The sequence below is a fragment of the Brienomyrus brachyistius genome, chromosome 20, assembly GCF_023856365.1.
Source record: "Brienomyrus brachyistius isolate T26 chromosome 20, BBRACH_0.4, whole genome shotgun sequence".
Classification (NCBI taxonomy): Eukaryota; Metazoa; Chordata; class Actinopteri; order Osteoglossiformes; family Mormyridae; genus Brienomyrus; species Brienomyrus brachyistius.
Genome location: NC_064552.1, coordinates 9,285,008 through 9,306,119, shown reverse-complemented (window position 1 = coordinate 9,306,119; position 21,112 = coordinate 9,285,008). Strand labels below are relative to the sequence as shown.

The window sequence follows — 21,112 nt, the reverse complement described above, 5'->3', positions numbered from 1 at the left end:
ATTTATTCAGCTTGAGTTCCTTTTCTTTTTTTATAAAGACATGCTAAAGCAGGGGCAGCACGGTGGTGCAATGGCTGGCGCTGTTGCCTCATTCCTCTGGACCTGGGTGCAGGTCTCTGTCTGGGTTCCATTTGTGTGGAGTTTGCATGTTCTCCCCATGTCATTGTGGGGTTTCCTCCAGGTACTCCAGTTTCCCCCCCACAGCCCAAAAACATGCTGAGGTTAATTGGAGTCGCCACATTGCCCATAGGTGTGCATGTGTGAGCGAATGAGTTGTGAGTGTGACCTGTGATGGGTTGGTGCCCCATCCTGGGTTGTTCCCTGCTTTGTTCCCTGTGATGGGTTAGCACCCTGTCCTGGGTTGTTCCCTGCTTTGTGCCTGTAGCCTCTGGGTTAGGCTCCAGACCTCTTGTGACTCAGGATAGGATAAGTGGTTACGGAAAATGGATGGATAGATGGACAAGATTAAACTAATATATCAGATTATATATATATGTGTATATATACCCACTATATAGTTGCTATTTTTAGGACTTTTTCAAAAACTTACATCACACCCAGGAAGTGACTGAGTTTGTGAGAATGACCCAGCGATTGAAGCCTCTGCCTGCAATACCTCTGATGACAAAACGAACACTTGGAAAAATCCTTTTACTTGCGCATTACGTAAACTGGGGCCGCTTACGTCAGCACATGCTCCGGGTCCCTCAGTAACATGCAGATCTGCACAGTAGGCTTTCTGTAATCGCGCGTAGCGAAAGCTCCGGCAAATTCACAGTGGCTAAGCTGTACCGGGCTTACTGGAGTACTGCTGCCTTGTTTTGCTTTCTCCCTTTTTTTTCTGCTTTTCAGAGCGAGGCGAGTGAGGGCCCCCTTTAAAGGGCATGTTGTTAGGGACAGGGAGGCAGTTTAGCAGGAAACACGCTCCCACATCTGTCAATGCCCGAAAATGCCTTGCTTGCTCTGTGGCCTGCTCTGTCCACACGCACAGCAACTAAAGGGAGTCTTCATACCTCCTCTCTTGGCCCTACCTCATGCACAAAGCCTTCCTATTTACAACGGATAAGGCCTGCAGTCTTGTGGGCCCATTTTAGGCAAGTATTTTCTTTCAGGAAAAAAACGGGGGGTGAAAATACACTTACTGGTGATTCTGTTGAGACATTAATCCTACCATATGGATCATATAGGACCGCATGTTGTTAAAATATATGCCATATAAATGTAACTGAAAGTATCCACATTGTTTTAAAACATCTTTGAAAATAGACTTTGTTCCAAAAGCAAGATTTTACTGGGTTTAGCACAAGGCAGAAGTTTTACTAAATGTTTCCTGGGGACCTCTAAGGATTAGAAATCCAGTTTGAGACCAGCACTCTTCATTTTTCCAAGTTCAGAATTACTGGCACCCCATTATTCAGGGTGACGCCCTGTCCCTGCCTGGTGATTCCTGGGGTAAGCTCACTGTGATCCTGTGCCGGATAATGGGTTATAGAAGATAGGTGTTCGGATGGGAATAGGGAGTTATGTTACTTAATTGTTGACTTGCTCGCCGCGTGATCACAGAGCATGTTAATCCACCTGAAGTAGCCTCACACCAGTAACCCTCATTCTGCTCTAAATGAAAGAGTCATCCAGGGTGCCCACATGCGTGTCTGACCGAAGTCAGTGAAATTAACTATCCTCTACCCGGCCTTGCTCCTGTTATTGTGCACCTCTGCTTACAGTCCCCACATAACGTCCAGGTGTGTACTACCAGACGCACAAAGAACACCGTATACGTCCCGAGAATTAGGAAGAAGGATCTGTTTATTTATATATTATTCATATTATATATCCCTCTAATAACGTGCCTTCTGTTTTTGCTCAGCTGACTGTATATTACCCAAAAATGAATATGTGAGGATGACAAAAGAATGCTATTATAACACTTTTAATTACTTTTCATCCTTCTAATGCATTTTAAAAAGAGCAGAAGGGCGGCATCTATTGAAATGCTGCTCTGCGCGATGAAATGGTCCTTAAGCACCCTGCTTGGTTTGGGAAAAGTGTCATTTAGCTTCGGTGAAAATATGTATCGTAAACACAGTGCACTACTGCAAACCTCTGCCGCTAAAAGGGAACCCAATTATATGGCTGGCTTCAGAATTACAGGAAAACCTCGTGCCTGATATCACTGAGTTTTATAGAGGCCTTTGTCAACCACTATTTGTTAAGCTCTTTTGTTCTGTTGCGCTACTGGCACTTTGGCCTAAATTTACTAAAAATAAAAGCTGTTTATCCAGCTGGCTATTTACTGAAGCAATTCGGGATTTGCACTTTGCTTAACAGCAAGCTAAGCAAAGCTTTGAGTCGCCTGGTTGAGTCCGAGTTACGAGTTGAGATGCTAACTGCTTGCCGGTCCGCATATAGCTCTTTTCACACAATCTGACCCATTGTTACCTATCTGCTTCTATATGCTACCTCTGAGTGGAATATTTGCATTTAAAAAGCAGGCAGAGAAGCGAATGCGAGCAGAATGAATGAGGTGATGTGGCACGACTCCGCTATGGCTGCTATTTCAGGATCGCTTCAGGATCGGCAAGCTTTTATTTCAAGTAACTGGCCACTTTCCCAACTCCAAGAGAGCTGTTTTTTTTACCTAAATCCCCTTTTTGAGACCCTCCATGCACGTGATATGAATTGCATACAGTATCGTGTAATATCGTTTTTTGTTGATGCTTTTGCCGTTTTCAGGGTCTTGTAGGACCAAACCATTGGATCATGCTAAGCCTTATCCTTCAAAACAATTACATATAGAGAACATTAATTTCGAATTAAAATTTGATATTCCCATCAATAAATTAAAAAAATATATACATATTTTTGTATAGCTGTATTCATGTATGTGTGAGCATATTCATGCTAGGCACTGTTTTGACTTTTGTCTCTCCTGAACAGCTGACTCTGCTGCAAAGGTTGATGGGTAAGGGTGTAGGGGGGGTGGCGCTCCTACTCCACCTGTCGTCTCGGAGGCGCAGGGGTCTCTGCATCCCTGCCAGAAGGAACAGGGCAGCAAGCCTCCCCGGTCAGCTTTTCGGCCCCAGTCTTCTATTAACAGATACTATTTTCTTTGGGATTTAAAGGGGATGTTTATTGTGAATGTGGGCGTCTTTCGTTAAAAACAGCACACAGTATTGCACGTGGCAGCTACCAATTTCCACCGCCGGTGTGCAGCCTCCGTGTGCTGTCTGCGCAGGCGAAAACAGCGGCCTTCCGTTTCCTTGTTTACGTGGCCCGAGTTCCCCTTCACGCACTTGTGCACGTTAAGAGACGCCTCTCTACTCGTGCAGGTTGGAAAGTATTGTGGGACCAGCAATGAGAAAAACAGAGACGCACTGTCCTCCCTCACCTTACAGGCTCCAGGAAGAAAAACAGGACCTTATAAATAAATTAAGAAATAGTTGCATGAAAAAGTGAAGACTAAAACTCCTGAAAATTACACTCAAATAGTCAAAAATATTTCTGGCAAACCAGGTTAATAAATATAGTTTAAAAATAAGAATTTTTAAATAACTCTTTTCTCAATTTTTTGTTAAAAATTACAGGTATTTATGTAAATTAATGGCTTAACGTAAATGATTACAGTGTAAGTATTTTCTGTAGTACATACCCTTAAAAGGCTAAAAGCCTCTTTCTGGGATGAGGAGGCCAAGAATGCAACATAAATCTCATGCTCTGTGAAGTGACTATGCTACTCCTTGCTTTTATGTTGTAAGGACGCAATGAAAACAAAAGATGAAGCCAGGGCACGTTTTGCAAGCTCACGTGCGAATGACATGCCTGTATAATTGGGAGTGAAAATGTAGCTTCATTTGCCATCTGTACAAGTACGAGCACAGGTACACTGGATACCACGTTCATTAAAAGAAGCCTCCAGCAGTCTTAAATTCGTAAATTATGATGGGTGTGTAACTCTGCTTTTTAATTTATTGGAAGCAGTGGCTGATCTGGCTATTGTGCTGTATATTTCAAAATAGAACTCGGAGTCTGTCCTCAGATACTTCCCCCATATGCACCTGGCAGCAGAAGTCTGGTGTTTTACTAACTAGGAAATGGTTTCAGATTATTCAGACAATGTAGTTTAAGGTAGACGCCTATTAGCGCAGACTGAAGTAATACTAGAGTTTTGTAACCAACGCTATTTGTTGCACCTGATTCGGTTTAACCATTTCAAAGGTCTTTCAGAAGTATTTTCATTAATGGAAAAAAAAAAATCCTTGACAATTGCTCCCGAATGGGGACTGATTAATTTGGATCCGCTCTTTGTGAAGAGACGCCCTGCCTGTCGGCCAGCCAAACAGCCACATGCTGTAGTACTGACGCTAATGAGCAGGTTGACGGAGTATGGCTGCCGTTTGGCGAGAGCACCACCCTGATCGCTGTTATGCGAGCGTGATAATACATCCTCTGTGTGAAGGTGTGCAGGCTTCAGTAAACCCCTGTGGGTAAAGCAAACCTCTGCACGGACTGCAGCCTGAATGAATGGAGGCCTGCAGGCTTAACCCCCCCCCCCCCTCCCCAGACCAACTACTGCTGGGCCCCAGAGATAAGGAAAGTCCAGCCAGCCAAGGACCACCTTAATGAAGCCCTGTTTCCATCATTCTCACTCGTAAATCGGATTGAAAATATTATGACATAGAAGAGTGAGACCCTTGCCTAAAATTTTAAGAAATTGTAGCAATGTGTCCCTCCCAGTCAAATCATATGCATGGACAATGTAACCTAACAAGAAACACTTAAGACCCTGGGGAAAATATATTCTAAAATGTTTCTTCTGGCCTTAAGCATGCATTAGAGGGTAAATATTTGATCAAAGGCAACATGTATTAAGTGACACCAAGGTAGTATTATGCTTTATAATTTACTGATGAATTAGTTTACTGAGTAAGTTGACCACTAAGAACACATTCAGAAAGGTGTCGCTGCAAAAAGGAAAAAAGACGTTTTTTTATGGGAAAACCCTGAATATGCAGAGAATAACCTGGATGTGAAACTTGGGAATCTCTCTTGCAGATGGGACATCCTGGTTGAAAGGATTTCACCTGGTTCTCCATTGCATGTCTGATGCAGCTATCAGGCATTGCTTTGCTGCATTTGGGGCTAGCCCTTTGGGGCCTGTTTTCCATTGTCGTAGGTGGTGGAGAGTCTTTGATGAAGAGCTGGCTCGTGTTTGTGGCACGTAGGATGATTCTGGGTGTGGTGTGCAAGAGGAGGGACCATATCTATGACGCCAAAGGTCAATGCTGTCTTGTGTAGGACTAGTGTAAAGCTGGTACAGAGATAGACTGTAATTAAGGGCGCATGCCAGAAACCTAATTGCATTGCAAAATTGCAATATGTGCATTTTTACTTTGTTGTTTATTTCTTGACCAGAAAAGTAATATGTTTTTCTTCAGCTTGGGTGCAGAATAAAGAAGAGATAACTGAGATCTATCCCACACATTCCGAAAGGCTTAAACAAACAAACACAAATAAACAGAAAAAAAAACTGGAAACGTGCTCTACTTTGTGGAATGTTGAATGAGACAGCCCCTGTCCCCGCCTCCTCGGCTGGAACAGTAGATGGACAGAAATGCTTATTTTCACCTGCAGAGGGCAGTATCACCCAACTTACCTAAATCGCACAGAATAGGACGTACAACTTCGAGTTCTGAAAGTGGCTTGTATCATATTAAAAATCGCATGACAAAACCTTTTTCTTACTCATTTGTTGTTTATAAATTATTACAATCGAAAGAAATAATGCTGATTCACAGTTTAATACTCAGTTTAATATGTTTTTAATCTGGAATCTTGCGTTATTCTGCATAAAATGAAAGCACCATGTTTACATTTAAATCTCAATTAACTACATAGTCTATTAAAAATCCTTTGTGATTATCTTTAATGTCTTTTGGTGCATTTCATTATGTGGTTTTGTCTGTTCAGTTTTACGACTTTCCCCCCATACTATGCACAAAGGAGAGAAGGGCATGAAACGGAAGTATTTATATATATAAAAAAGAAGCTTGCAACATTCATTTCGAATGTCTGTGATGAACATGATCTGAATGGCTGGAAATGCTATTCACCCTAGCAATGGTAATTAACCCTGATATTTATGCATCTGACTTCGCACACCTCCAGAAATACAATACCACAAGCTGCTTGCAGTTGGAGATACTGCGCTTTCATCTGGCCTTACATTTACAGCTGAAAGAGGTTTCCCTCTTTTGAAAGGAGCTATATGATTCAAGTTAACAGCGATAGAAAAAAAACACAGATTAAAGACGATCACCAACAACAACGCTGTGTCTCTCAAAATCTCTCGTTAATTTTAGGCTCCTTCCTGATTTTCTGTACCAAGAAATGTGTGCGGCATCCCCCTTCAAAGCAGAATGTAACGCACCAGCACTAATCCGCTGTTAATAGCATGGAGACAGGAGTGACCAGCAAACCTCCACACTTCCTGATTCTTTATTGAGATAATCCTTCAGCTATTGTAAACCACGGTATTTGCAATTCTGTGAACAGTCAAGAAACGATGTGTTCCCAACCGAACAGCAGAGATGCTTTGGTTAGGAAACTTGTAGCCCATGTAATGCCTTTGTGCAATTTTCCCCATCTACAAGAATGCATAAAAATGTAATATCAAATTCACATTATATTATATAAAAATGGCCAGAATTAAAGATTAGCTACATGGGCAAACGAGCAAAGCGCCCTACTAAGAATGTGGTAGCTGAAATGAAATTAATTTATGGTGCCCTCTAGTGTCTGCAGTGAGGAATGCCCTGCATAGCTTAGCGGAGAAGACGCAACCGTTCGCCTGTTATTGCTTTCACGAGCTGTCAATTAAAGCCTCAAGAAGGAACAAGGGGCAGTTAATTATTTCAGAGTCAGTAACAGGATAGGACTTGTGTTCTTTTGCGATCTGGACGCGGCTCAAAATGGAACACAATCTTTGCTAAATAAGTTTTCAATAAGGCTTTCCGTCTTAGAGCAGCAACGTGCACCGTGTGCGTTCCGTGCGCGCCTAATACTGATGGGCTGTAACGGCGATGCCGTCGCGTGAACGGCAATGATTTGTGGACGCCAGCATACCAGTCTCATTTAGATCTGCCAAATGATTTCAAACTGCAGGCAAACGACATGTAAATTTAAGTGCCAGTGCTGCTAATTCAAATATTTGCTTCAATGCAAACTAAATTAATTTGTATTAATACTGCGAAAGCAGATTTCTGTCCTGGGCACGTGTAGAACAGCTGCCGTCAAGCCTTAGGGAGGGTTATATTTCTCTTTCAAGACACTCAGTTCACGGTTGTAGTCAATGATGTGGCAATTTTTTGGTTATTTAGGTGTTGCGGGCAAAATAATAAAACCTGTCAATACCAGTTAGAAAGAAGAGTACATCTTGCGAGTTTTGACATGGGGAATCACACCTGACACAGAACATTGTACAGTAATGAACTAATAACAGACAAGGTTGCATATTAATCATACAGTTACTTAAAACAACTAATTGCATTATGTAAATCAGATGTAATGTTATAAGAATGTAATACCCCAGGCCTGCGTTGGCTGCAGAATTACTTTCACATAAATTGACATGTAACTAGAAGCATTTCTCCTGGTTTTTGCAACAAGCCTACCAAGCAGCATCACCCCAGTGAGGTTTTTAACTGTAAAAAGGGAAATCGGAGGATTTTTTGAGGTTTGGCCCGTGGGTCTGGGGATGACGTGGAACCCAGTCGACGCAAACACTCACACATGCGTGACTTCAATTAAGCCAACCTGGGGGAAATTAAGGACGGGCCTGGCGTCCCCTCAGGAAAATGTCACGGGCATTAATGTGCGGCCGTAGGTGGGAAGATGCCGGAGTGTCTTACCTTCTTACCAAGCTGTGCTGGAACCTCCGCGCTGGATTCCACAGTAATCAGATAGGGAGGAACTTCTTCACACGGTCCCCAGTAATACAAAGGCCCTATCATTTACAGCAGACTGCGGCGGCTTTGTGTTTATGTCTACCGCCTCTACATGGCACCGGGAGAGGAAAAAGTGGGGTGAGACAGAGGCCACGGGGGCTCCTGTGCATCTGCAGGTATGTTTAAAAGGGCACACGGCGCATTTCGGATCGAGGAGCGAAACATTAAGCCTACGCACAGGCAGCACACAATTTTTCTTATTTTACATTTAAATTATATGTGATGTGTCGTTTGAAAGGAAGTATATGATCTCTTTATTTTGCTGTTTTATAAACGACGTGGCGCATTTATTTATGGTCAAAAACGCACTCAGTGTGTCAAAAATTTGTTTTGCGTCATAATAATTTTCAGACAAAGTGCTGGTGGACCAAGATAATATTACAGCAGTAAACACAAGGCTCTGGTACTCAAGACGCTCATATTTTTCATATGGCAAAGACTGTCATTCTCATCAAAATTAAAATATAAACATTTCAAAAACATGTACATGGACCATTTTAGGGTGACTCAGCCTTTCAGATCCACTTTTTAGTTTTATTGTTTATGTATATAATTACATTCCCCATATAAACAAAAAAACAGTGAAACTCTACACTTGCTCTGCGCTCCTTCTCCCCCGTAAAGAATCCCCATGTAGGTAAATATCACGCTTTCTGTCCTCAGAGTTGAACAATGGTCTCGGACCTGCATCAGGTACACGTACACCTATGCCTGTACCATGTAGTAACACGTTTGACCCTTTCGCGGACGCACTTGCTGGAAACAGCGCCAAGGCGGAGCAGCTACTCTGTACCTCTCCTGCGCATCATCCTCCCTTCCCGCATGTCTGTCTAGCACTAAAATAAATGAATTTTTCCGCACCGTCACACTGTTGACCGCTAAAGCCCGTCGCTGTGTGCTTGTCTGCATTAATCCTCTCTATCTTAGTTTTGCCTCTGCTGGCTTTTGTACCCGTGTGTGTTTTTTTTAGGGAAAAAAAATGTGTTCTACCTGGCAACCATGTTGAAAACGTTTGACTTAGACTACTATTGATAGCAATATTATTATCAATAGAAATATCGTATATATAATAATAAAATACATGGAAAATGTTTTTTCTGCATGATGAATGTATTATCGTTTTTAAACGGGTGCTTTTACTACATCACTAATGACAGGAAGCTTGTATACCAGCATATCAGTGGAACCACACCTTATCACCTGCCAGGTGTCATGCAGACCATTCCTGTGCTGACACATTTGAAAGGTGATTTAAATAGAAGTTCAAGTAAATATTTTATAAGCACGGGGCTTTGTGAGGAAGAGTTATCAAAAAAAAAAAAACTTGTTTGTTCAGAAGTACCACTGAAAGGGATTAGGTGAGACACTCACGCGTCAAATAATTTGCTTCAGCTTGGTACTTATCAGACTGATCAACATTACATCACCTCAATGGTCAATTAAGCCATTAAAAATACATCAGACTATCTTTAACCAGACTAATCAACTGCTAGGATTTTAGAAAACTCATTTCCTGTCTCTATTTTTATAAGAAGTTTCATGGAATTAAACTAGTTCATATTACATGCATGTTCCCACATAATGCATTATTGCATTCAGGAAATACCATACAATGAAGTAGTGTAGCACTAGGATTTTTGGATAATATAAATATGTATACATACATGTACACAGAATTATATGCACACATTTTTGTTCAATTTTTGACACTTAATAAATCGAACGCATAAGTTATTTAATTCTATCTTCAGCATTTGAACTTTGACTTTTCTACCCTTCTTGCTTCCACCAAGTTGCCAATCCTGCTAGCCTGAGCGATGATTAGTAATTTCTGGATTATCTGTCTGCCTCTTTCAATATTTATGGCCGCTGTAATTGATATCATAACAGTTTTTCGCCTAATGGGAAAAGGGAATCCCGTCTAAACCAACCCGAGAGGCCGTGTATTAGCCGAGTAAAAAATGTTCAATTTTTAATCGTTTCACCTTTGACTAATCTATAATTCAGCAGGATCAGGACTAATATGCGTAGCTTTCCTGGGCATGACCTGCTAAATGAAATGGTGTGGAAAGTGTGAGGTCATTAGCCTGTTGAGGATATGTTTTCCTGTTATATTGGGGATAAGGCAGGCTGTCCACAGGCAACAAAGAGTGGACTACAGGCATATATGGCACAGGGATGACAATTCAGCTTCATTGTATTTTCTATGTATGACCAGCCGGTTTCACAATATTCAGTCAGTTATTTTTATTAATATCATCAAGTGACTAAAGGACTCTTCTCGAATACACGAAAAGTTACAATACAGAAATAAGGCTTTTCCGCATCCATGTAGGCTGAATTGTTCATTCTGAATATCATGGCAATTGTTTAATAACCTGTGAACGTCCTGACCTTCTTAAACTGGGAAGACTGTCGGCATGCTTGCAAAATGTTAACTGCACCTTCGCTGTTACGTTCACCGTTAATGTTTTAATGTGAGTCACTGTGATGGCATATTAGCGTTGTTCATTTATTCATTACCGCACGATGAATTTGGTAACGGCACAACAGTGTGACACATTGTCACACTGTCTGAGAAAACCTGGTAAATATGCACAGTCAACGGAAATTAAATGGTGTGCTAAAACATTTCTGCTATTATGTAACATATCAATATAAAAGCAAAAGGAAATTTGACCAAATCTATTTTAGACTATTTTTTTAGTTTATCTATGCATTGTATTTATTTCATTTATTTGTACTTAATTTTAAGACAGTAAATTCATCACTTTCTTAAGTACTTGGTTCAATATTAAAATAAAAAAATAGATTACTTAAGACGTTCTTATGATTAAAAATGCAGAACAATTTTCCAAGCAAAGGCAATATATTTGTTTCAAAGTGTTTAATTCTTATACATGTCATGTTTTTTTTTATTGTTTTGCTGCGGTAAGGCTTAGTACCAGTAGCTGAATTAAAATCAGAAGCTGAAATACAGATAAGTAGTGTATACCCTGACCACTGCTTGTCTTTTGTGCTTAGCCATTTGTAAATATACATATTTTCAGACTGACTGATACCATCTCCCACATCCATCTCCAACAAAAGGGCTTCCATCTATCGTTATCAGCGAGGCAGTGGCGCCCCTTCTCCCCAGGCCAGGGGACCGGCGGAGAATATTTAACCTCTCCTTGTGTTTATGGTGTCTCAGGTTATCGGGAGGACACACCGGAATTACCCGCTCCATTGAAAAGACTGCCGATCAGAGGCTTAAAATGAACCTTTCATGTTTATTGGTGTGTCTGTATTTCATGCAGTTGGAAGCATAAACATTCACTGAATATTTCCAATATTACACACGCAAGTCCAGCAATACATGCACAGAGTCCTGAGCTATCGTTTTTAAAGCTGATGAAGATGTGTCAGAGGGAGATGTTCATTTCAAGGTCGTCCATCACAATGCCAATGGACGTATGCGGTCCGGCTTCACGTCAGCTGACGAGAAATCGTCTCCTGCGTTCAAACAGACAGAGGCTGGCATCATGAAACAGCGTGGCAAAACGTAGCTTTCTGAAAATGCCCGTAACTGCAGAATGGGTCACAGTTCTGTGAAAAACAGCAAACATTTTTCTCGGACTATCTGCTTATAGCATACTGAATATGTATAACATTGGAATTTGACTTTTGTTTACCCTTTAAGAATAAGTGCACATTTATGCACGAGACACTGAAATTGAGATTGTACGAGTTTATGTTTTTTAACATATCGGGGGAGAGAAAACAGTTCATATAATGAATTGTCCTTTAAGAGAGTTCTAATTTATGAATATACGATTGCCGGTTCCATCAGCATATAAAATCCATTTTTGTGCAGATTTCATAGGAGGAACTTTAAGCTAATGTCTTCTTAAAGCCGTTAAGATCTTGGATTAGGTTCTTTCCCCTTTTCATCATTCAATTCTCTTAAGCTCTCACGGGCATTCATCATTTTGACAGCTGCAGATAAGGCAATTATTTTCTTGAGGCAACTACAAAATGTAGACAAGTGCCTCAGTGACGTTATACCTGTTTGAATAAACAAACTGATTTTGCTTTTATTTCATCTATATGCATTAATTTTGACTTAGGTCTTATTTGTAATAATACTAGAAATAGAGTGGCAAATATAAAATGCAAAAAGCACACAGCACTGGAACATGAGAGTGGCAGTAATTGTATTAAGTTTTAACAATAAACAAAAACAGAGATCGGATTGGTTATTACTCTTCGTTTTCGCACACGGAGCTAGAAAATGTCAAAGTCTACAGTTCAGTGAGAATTTTTAAAATGAAATGAAACAAAACAAACCAGCAAACCAAATATTCCGAATTAATAAATTTGAATGAATTACTTAGAAGCTACAGTACGTGTTTTTAAAAGCAGTTCTGTTTCAGGTTGGTTTGTACTCTAGTTCAAACAGTGGTTATGAAAAACCCGCTGTCCTATCAAATCAGACGGTATTTCATCGTGATTTTTAAGGTGATGCAAAGCCCTTTTGGGACGAGGTGACTTTGGGGTTCATAATAGGGTCTGTTACAGGCCAAAGGTAATTAAAGTCCTTGTTCAGTTGCTGCTTTTTTAGCTCAGGTGATGAAGGTGTAATTCGCGTCGGCAAGACAGGCAATTTTCAACTGTCGAAAGCGCTGAGCGTGAATGAACGTGGTCAAAGGGCACAAATTACAGCGCACGTACGCTGGGGCACAACCGTATTTCTTATGACTGTATCGGCCAGTCCCTAATCTTTTACTTGTGTCCAGGATGTGTTCGACATCATCGCCCTTTCCGTGTTAATTACTGGGGCATCTTTCCATAATTCGGGTTCCTTTTAACGGGAACCGTCTTAGGCATTTTGCAAGAGAGGAGCATATTCACGGCAAATCAATGTTTGTTGCATTTTCAGAATTTAAATTTGATTCTAAGTGCAGTCTTACCTTTAAAAAGTAGCTGTTTTTATCCTACTGCATAAAATGATTTTATAATTTAGGTGGGCATTCTTAGGCCTTCCGACTGCATTGCGGCCCCCTTGACTTGTGAATCACATCCAGTTTGTAGAATTCGGCGATAGGGCGGGTCCCAGGTTGGACCTCAAAGAACATCACTGCTAGAGAAAATGTAGAAGCTACATCAACACTTATCTTTTAAAAAGCGTAGCTTGCTTTCTGCTATATAAAGCATATAAGACAGGTAGCTGGTCAGACATGGCATCTGGATATGGCCTTTATTTTAAATTCCTCCGCATGATATTTTTAGGTCCGACATCTGAGAATCTGCATTATTTGGGGGCCAGTTGAAATGTTAAGTGAAGACAAAGGATCTTCACATCTGGGGTTTTGCTGCCTCGTGTTTGCTGATGAAGGTCCCCTTTTATGTTCTTTGTGGGCGACAGTGAGACTCTCTTCTGCCATTTCCTTAACAAGGGAAATGATAACTTTTCACCATAGGTATTACGAAAACAAACACCACTCGTCGAGACACAGCAAGAGATCGCTGAGTCTCCCGTGTGCAGCTTTGCAAGAACTATAACTTCTCGATGGACATGTCCAACATTTTTTTTAAAGATGATTGATGACAAGCACTTCCACACAGCAAATAAATTTTGCCCTGAACTTTCAATCTTAATGCAAGCGTCAATAGCTCTTCCCCGCTACTTTAGACGCCAGTTTTGCCTGAGGAAATGTTTGACCAGTTTTCTGTTGTATTGCTTATAAACAGTGTAATCTCTCAATCCCTGACACTGCAAATAAACAGAGGACAAACCTACACTTAGTGTAACTCAATATCCAGCTTCCTTCCTTTTTTGTCCATTTGACAGGTTGTAAAAGGGTCTAGCCAAAAAGAGCGAGAGAACACCTCACATGAAACCATATCATGCCATCATTTCACACCGAGCAAGGAGTCCATCGCATGCATTTAGTATAAAAAAAAACTCTATGCACCACACATTTGTATAATTTGATTTATACTGGGAACTTATACGACTTATAAGTCGACTTATACGAACTTATACGACGAGTCTTGACTAATATCACACATTTAAAACACACTGCCGTTTTATGATTACGTCATTTATGGAAGCAGACTGTGGAAACTCTCTGTCCGTGTTGTATATCAAAAGCTGCGAGGAATAGCACTAGTTTTATAGAAAATTCCCATATGTTGGTGATATTTAGGGCATCGGAACACTTTTTTGTAAGCCTGTGAGTATGGAATTACAGAATCAAATCAGTTTTAATGGGAAGTCAAAGGATGTATCCTGCTTGATATATCTCCCTAATCCAAATCAGTTTTATGTAATAATTAGCCTCCTCTAATTATGGTTTAAAATTTAAGCCCTGATACTGGCACTGCTTCAGTATTTCATATTAAACTTATGAAAGTGGAACAATGTGAAATCTCATCGGAGCAAAACCGCACAGAATCACAGTCATCTGGTGCATTCGCAAAGTATACAAAATATTTAACGACTAACTTCAAATACCACAAGAAAATTCTCTCTTAATTTCAAATTTTAAGTTGCATATACATCTGTGACCGGTATTCTTCGCTGCAAACCACCTTTCTTAAACCCGGAAGAGTGGAAAATTGCCATACAATTGCTGTAATTTTTAAAATACTCAAATAACAGTTTGACGTTAAAAAAAAAAAAATCAACAACAAAGACGCACTGCTAATTTAAAAATGAGATATCCAGTGTTTCTTCCAAAGATGATAAATAATTTAAGGTTTCATACATATATTCGCTGCAAGTAATTTTCTCCTCTCACGTAACATTAAGGCAACACCATGGAATGTCCAGCCCTAGTACTAACCCTAGTATCTTTTTGTTATAACACAGTCATTTCCTTGTACTTAATCAACCTCTGACCGTAACACTTTAATCTCGTCTGATCAAAGCCTTGTTACTGCACCTGGAACAACAAACATCCCTTCTCCGCTAACTGCACAATACGCAGCCACTATGGTAACAGGTGCATCGTCCTGTATGGGAGAATGCCCCCCCCCCCCACAACTCTTTAAAAATAAACAAAACAACAGCTTCTTCATTTAAAACTGCTGAAAATGTGCCAGCGGGGAAAAGATTTTTTTGTGAATCACTGGGTATGTTTTGTCTGGCGCAACAATATAGTTTTTCTTTTTTCACAGTTGTATTGTCACTGCCAGAAACTGTAACACACCGAATCTCTTTTGTCCAAGAATGGATTGACATTGTGGTAGTATGTGTTTTTATTTTATTTTTTGCTAAATTCATGGGCAGGAGGATTGTAGACCTGGGATATTCTTTGCATGAGACACTGAACCCTGAATTGACCAAACAATTGCTTACCATCACAACAATAAAACTCAGTAAGGACATGCGTATAGTAAGCCTGTCATGGCAGGATTTTGGAAAGTAGACGTCCAGCCCAGCCCTTCGATTGAGAGAGATGAGAACGCTGAAGCTGGAAGCACCGCAGGCTCCACGTTGACAAACTAATGCGATACACTATCCTGATGCTAAGGTGTGTGATCCTGACACTTTTAAGGTACGGAATATCTGAGTCTACATGGAGAGCAGACCGAAATACACTGAACTCCTACCCAGCTAACGGGGAACCTTCCCGGAACTTTAGCCAATGTTATGTGAAGGTCCTCTCGAGTTGGCAGAGAATGTTCTTACTGTAGCGTTAATTTCCACGTTTTAACAAAGGTTCCGTAAACGTCAGCATGATAACGTTATTACCTAAATACCCTTTTTAACAAAATCAATGTAAAAAAAATATTGTTTTATGAAAGCACCATATGTATGTACTGCAAACGCACTACCCAGCCTTGACCCCATGACCTTTGAGGTGTAAAGTGACGTCGTTACCCACTGCTCTGCGATGCCCTTCGTCTGCTTTTATGTTGTTATTCTGGGTTCTAGTGGTAGTGGGGTAACGTTCTGGGAACAGCAGGAAAACCGGACACTTTGAACGCTTTGATCATAGCGTTCTGTAAATGTTCCTAGAACGAAAAATTGTTAGCGGGGTGGATGCTGACAGCTGGAACCTGATAAAGACACAGAGATACGCAGCCCTGACAGGACTAACATGATTAGATTGGGCAGGGGAGAAGCATGGATCAGGGGATTAACTGACTCCATGGGAACTCCACCCCAAACCCCTGGAGGGCAGCAGAAGCCTTTGGAACAAGCGCTGCCAATATGTCTCCAGTCTCCCCCAGCTATCTTCATGCCGTCCTGCAGCTCTGAGCTACGTACCTACATAGGTCTCCCTTATCCTCACATCCACTCCTATTTATTATTTCCAGCTTCAGGTCTGTGTGTATGGCTGAAGGTTTTCAGATCCAGGATTTAGAAGTCCAGGCACAATACACTCATCTTTTTTTATATAACTGAGGTATCAGGTGGCAGTTGTATTTTTTTGGTTAAAAATAGAACTTGTGCAAGCCTGTCAGCTACACTTATTGTTTACATATATATAAACTACCATTATTAAAACATCATAAAAAGAGCTTAAATTTCACCATTAAATAACAAGGGGAACTCCTCAGGAAGGCACAAAGGAACACATGCAGACCAAGCCATTCCTTAGCCTATTATTTGTAAACATTTCTTAAACTTTCCAGCTATCCATTCATTTATCTTCCATCCACTTACATTTGACAGGGTTGCAGGGATCATACTGTTATATAAAGTATAATTTAACTCTTTCTCTTATGCTTAACTTTGCTTATTTACTCTTTGGGAAACGAACTGAAACATTTAAAGATGGGTAAAATAAAAAGAGAATTTGTAGCAGAAATCAATACTTCTTATTTCTTCACATTTTGCGTTCACTTTATTTTTTTTTTGCTTTATTTCCCTACATGTTATAAATTGGACTCACACAAGTCATAAATTAGACTCGTAAACTTAATTGCTAATTATGTTTCCTATTGATTTTTCATTTACAGGCCAGTATGGAAAACCTTAAAATAGGGGTGAGGGTACAGAAATTAGCACGTGGTGTGAGATTTCAAGCTGCATTCTACTTCGTAAATTCTACATTCAGTAATTTCTGACCAAAGCTGTGGCTGCTGCTTAGTCAGAATCACTTTGAAAGCTGGGTGTTTGTATCAGACTCACACATTGACTGTCATCATGTATAATATCATTTATGCTCTCAGAGCTCTGCATGAGACACTTTCTGAGTTATCCTTTTAGCATCTAGATTAATAATAATAATAATAATGATAATAATAATAATAATATCGTTTAGCCCTTTGCACATCTAAGAATGAAAATTGCACAGAAAAAAATGACACAAAACTAAGTGTTTCAAGGTCCAGCGGACATTTCTTTCAGCAAATCTGCTGATATGAGACAGAGGGAAAGGCAGAGTCTGTGTGGGCTTGGAGCTTCTCCGAGGCTAAGTTCAAGGCCGCGGTTTGAAAGGTTCCTCGCGTAAAGTGGAGACGACCAAAGGACCCCCTTTTTTTTGATAAGTGACAAAACAAGCCGCACCTCTAAGTCCATCGTGGGATGGAGCACAATTAATGAAGGGGGGAGGGGGGTGGCAGGGAAAAGAACGGTGACGAGAAGGTTAGCTCGAGGTCCATCGCTAGATGAAAGTGGGAACTCCTTCTCCCACTGCTGTCAGCACTTTTTAATGTGAACATTGCAATTGACTGTTGGACCTGGCCAGGTTTTTCCCAAAACTTTCCCAGACTGAGTGTCTGATAGGTTCATAGTTTCATTATTAACCTGCTCTTGATTTGAAGGTGGGGGGGAAAGGAAAAAGGAAGGAAAAAAAATGCGATTAAATTACAGGGCCACTGCATTGATGATGGACTCGGGGCCTGACGTGTGTTTGAATTGTGCGTCGAATTCCTGATTACGACGACGCCCATGTCTACTGCAGTGTTTAATGCTTTACCACCACAGGGCCTGCACTGTGACGACAAAACAAGCCAGACGTATCACTTGACGCGAACTTCGAGCTTTTTTACATTTTCAAAGCGATTCATTATAATGCATCCGACGCGATAAAATGTCTCTCCTCATTATTTAAATGGAAACACATTTACAAGTTTAAGTGATAAATTAAATGAAGGCCACTAGTAACACACAAAATGAAAAATCAAGGAAATTTCTCAAGAAAAGTTTTCAGTAAAATATAAAAGCAAATAAGAACAAATATACAAACAGAGTTTCTTTTACAGAACTGTCCTTCCTAGGTTTACTACCCTGCTTGACTATACAAATTGTTCCCGTAACCTGCTGCAAGAGTCCTTTAGGGCTAGTTACCCATTAAACAAACTAAAACAGCAGAACTCGAAACTGACTCCTTGTAGTGTGTTGTAAATGCTTCCATTTCACTACGAGCAAGGCCTTGAGTAAATGTTATTCCCTCTTGACTTATGACTACCTTTAGATTACAACAGCTATATAATACCCCACAACTTGGTGTGGTTTGTGCAAGTGTTGACATAACACGAACCTCAGAAAACATAAAGAACAGACGACATAAAAATATGTTTATTTTTACAACCCCTTTGATTTATTCGCTTATATATATTGCTCCGATAAAGCTATAATTCAAACATTATCTGCCAACATTTTTGCCCTTCTACACTTCCAAAGGGACGGCAAGACTTGAAAGTGGGATTTATTTACAACTACGTTGCAAAACTCTAAATAAAAAAAATCTCATCTCGGTTCTTTAGCGGAGGATATACACATAATGCCCTTTTCCTTTTTTAAAAGAAAATTCTAGAACATTCTTCAGTGGTGGCAGAGACAGCTGAAATTTTTAATAAATATATAAAGTATAGATGAATGCCTGCGATGGCAGAATAAGGAAGGGGGGGAGGGGGGAATGTGGGAACAGGAGTCAGGCCGAGTAAGGCTGGGGAGGGTGGAAACGCTGAACCTGAGTTGAAACAAGCGGCCTCATTAATGCACTGTCACAGATTTCATTAACCAACCTGACCAAACTGGCATCCCTATAAATCACGTCGCAAAGGGACAATACCGTGGTTTTCTGGGCAGCTCTTTACTGAACTTCTCACTAGCTAAGGAAGGCCCCCAAATTCTGAACTTATACCTCAAACGCTCATACAGTGACCCTGACAACGCAGTGCCCTTCGAGACCGGGACGATGAGAAACCCAACTTGGTCACATCTACTTTAAAGGTTATGGCGGCATAGACTTCGTTTCAATAACTTCACACAGTTATACTTTTGCTTTTAATTAATCACCGCGACCTTTGGATTAGTACAGTCGTCGTGCGGATTTTTTTGCGCATCAGAAACGAATCGCGCCGTGTCTCATCACAGCGAACCGCGCACGGTCTACATTCACACACTAAATGCACACAAGCATGAGACAACACAAACAATTGTATCCCAGCACACTTTAGCATGAATTTTCCTTTACTTTCAGAAGAGGGTACATCTGCGTCTTCTTCTCGCTTTGCGGAAGGAGTGTGCCGGCGACGACCGTCCGAAAGACGAGCGGATTCTGTCTCTGTCTAGCCAGACGTGAGTGGTGCTCCTGCAGAACTGGCGGGCTTACCCTTCTCGTGTGAAGGCAGCGAGTTTCCAGACTGCACGTGTGCGGAGGGACGGGGGTCTCGGCCCGGCGAAGAGGAGTGCACTTTCAAGCCAGACGAGTTGCGACGGGGCGAGGCCAAGGAGGGCCGGGCGTCTCCGTCTTGTGAATTCAAGCTGAACTCTGGCGCAGCCTCTTAACCAAGTGGCCCAGTGCTGTTGTCTCACTCCAGCGGCACCGTTTGAGTGCCATTCTTTCAGAGAACTTCACTTTCATTGTAGGGTTACAAAACCTGCCTCTTTCTCTCCACAATATCTCTCTCCTCCACTAGCGCTAAAATGGCCTAATGGATCATTTATTCGACAGAAATAAGTTCATTCACGTATTTTAGAAATGATGAACATAAAACGGTTTACGAGGAATTTGGCGTGTAAAACTCTACACTTTCCTTCTTTTATTTTACTTTTATAAACAGTCTAACAAAGGGAATCCAGTCGGTCACATTTCTACACACATTTTTAATTCACGAACTCTAATTTGGAAAAAAAAAAAACTAGGTAAAGCTAAAGCTTTATTTAATAATCCATCTGGGATAAAACATCACTTTCTCTGAGTATGACAGGTTAAACTGGAAAACAATTTCTAAGAAACTCCACACCATATTTAAACATATTGTTTTCAAGATGGCTGCCTTCCCATCCATAGTTCACCCCTCCCTACACACTACTGGATCGACGGATGAGTTTTCAAGATGTCAGGGTGACAGAAGAGAATCACACGAGACATGAAATTTCCACAGATCTGCCTGTCAGTCTTGCCGTGTGATCAGCCAAAAATTAATATCTATGATTAGCCGTGATTTCTGCTAACCAGGTATCACTGTCAGTTGCAGGTCGCGTGGTTTAGCAAACTATGTACACGGACAAAAAAAAATTAAACGTTAATCCTGCTGTTTCAGTAGGAATCGTGGCAGAACGTACGTGACATTGTCTGAAAGAGATAAGTGTGACTACATGGAATCCTTTCTGAATTCTCTGCTTTTCCCCTCTCAGCCCGGATAGTTTTGCCACTTTTCTTGTTGTTGGTTGCAGCAGGCAACTCCTTACATCTATTACATTCCACTAGGTAAATACCTAATGCTGAAAACATTTGTCAATGTATGCGCCTGACTGAACAGAATAGATTATTGGGGAGCTGAGGGTAAAACACACTGCAATTTCAAACAGCCAACACTGGAGACGTATTACAATCTTCCAGGCAGAATTTGCCTGCTATGCTCTCTGTTGCCAAGAGAAGCTCCTTGAAATGTGTAATATGCATTATATCATTATAACAATACTAACATGTATTCCTAATATCACATAGTTATTTAATTACAATTTAATTCAATTGCAAGTTTTAAAATTACTGTGCATACTGGAAATTATATACAAGCAGCCCCTGGATTAAGAACATCTGACTTATAGAGAACTTGTACTTATGACTGAACTGCCGTAAAGCCTATTATATAAAAAAGGTAAAATTGAATGGTTCATAATAATGAATGCACACTGCTTTGTGATGCTCATGAAAACA

The 21,112-nt window shown here is 40.7% G+C and overlaps 1 long non-coding RNA gene across 1 annotated transcript; it reads right to left on the bottom strand.

The window, feature by feature from the left end:
- Window positions 1–11,255: 11,255 nt before the first annotated feature.
- LOC125715818 (uncharacterized) lies at window positions 11,256–19,718 on the bottom strand. Its single transcript, XR_007384195.1, has 2 exons — window positions 19,562–19,718; window positions 11,256–11,498 (listed from the first exon to the last, which is right to left on the bottom strand). It is a non-coding gene; the product is annotated as an uncharacterized LOC125715818 (long non-coding RNA).
- Between the last annotated feature and the right edge of the window lie 1,394 nt (window positions 19,719–21,112).